General features: G+C 37.9%; 1 non-coding gene across 1 annotated transcript; it reads left to right on the top strand.

Moving 5' to 3' along the window:
* Positions 1-976: 976 nt before the first annotated feature.
* LOC136234416 (small nucleolar RNA R71) lies at positions 977-1083 on the top strand. The gene has a single exon (XR_010691300.1). It is a non-coding gene; the product is annotated as a small nucleolar RNA R71 (small nucleolar RNA).
* The last annotated feature ends 213 nt before the right edge of the window (positions 1084-1296 follow it).

Genomic DNA, 1296 nt, shown 5'->3' with positions numbered 1-1296 from the left:
CGTTAGAAGTTGTTTATCATAGTCCTTATTTCGAACTTTGTGTGGAAAAGGTGGTTTGGGTACAAAAGTTTTGGTACCTACGTCAGATGGTGAATTATTTGTGATTAAGATATCTTCTTTGGACTTTGGTAAATCAGTTCCCGGTAATGTTACATCTTTGGGCATTTCAGGCCCTTGATAATTTTTTCCTGAATGAAGAGTAATAGCCTTCACCTGCTCTTTCGGATTTTCTTCCGTATGGCTGGGAAGACTTCCCTCTTTTCGAGATGGAATTGATTTAGCAAGTTGACCAATTTGAATCTCCAAATTATGGATGCTAGATGAGTGGTTTTTAATAAGCTGATCGAATTTATTTTCGATCTGTTTAAAACCATCGTCGTGATTACTTATTTTTCCACTGATAGCATCTATAAACTTGTCGATTTTAGAAGATAAAGTGCTAATCGTATCTCTTGACTGATTTTGATAATTAGTGGTACGATTTTGATTAGCACTGGCATTATTGTTACTGTTATCTTTCCAGTTAAAGTTAGGATGATTCCTCCATCCAGCATTATAGGTATTAGAATAAGGATTATTAGTTTGGTTTTGCCATTGGACAAAATTTACCTGTTCGATCTCACTCATATTTTCGTAGTCCATATCCGTTTGGACTGGATTACCATTAGTATCGCGTGGTGCCATAAACTTGTCAATTTTGTACGATAAAGCAGAAAATTGGGCTTGTAGCATTGCGACTGGATCAAGTTCAACTATACCTTTAACTGATGGTGTGGTTGAGGATGATGGTTTTGCCACCGGCATATGTCCACGTTTCGCGGGCCACATACTGCTGTTGATTGCCATTTCCTCCAAAAGTTCTCTCGCTTGGGCTGATGTTTTCTTCATAAATATCCCTCCCGACATAGCATCTAATGAACCCCTAGTTGTAGGATTCAGTCCATTGTAAAATGTTTGCATTAAAAGTTCAGCGGGTAATTGGTGGTGTGGGCATAAACGTTGAAGTTCTTTAAAACGTTCCCAAGTTTCATAAAGAGTCTCATTGTCATTTTGAGAAAAAGATGTTAACTCCTTTATGACTCTTGCGGTTTTTGCTAAAGGAAAATATTTAGATAAAAACGCTTGGGCTAATTGTTCCCAAGTGGCAAAAGTTGCGGCTGGCATAGAAGTTAACCATTCTTTGGCTCTATCCTTCAAGGTGAAAGGAAAGAGGCGAAGTTTGATTGCTTCTGCAGTCACATCTGGAATTTTAAAAGTGTCACAAATTTCAAGGAAATTTGTTAAGTGGGTGTCAGG

The sequence above is a fragment of the Euphorbia lathyris genome, chromosome 6 (genome assembly GCF_963576675.1).
Source record: "Euphorbia lathyris chromosome 6, ddEupLath1.1, whole genome shotgun sequence".
Lineage (NCBI taxonomy): Eukaryota > Viridiplantae > Streptophyta > Magnoliopsida > Malpighiales > Euphorbiaceae > Euphorbia > Euphorbia lathyris.
This window is presented reverse-complemented; position numbering and strand designations above follow the sequence as displayed.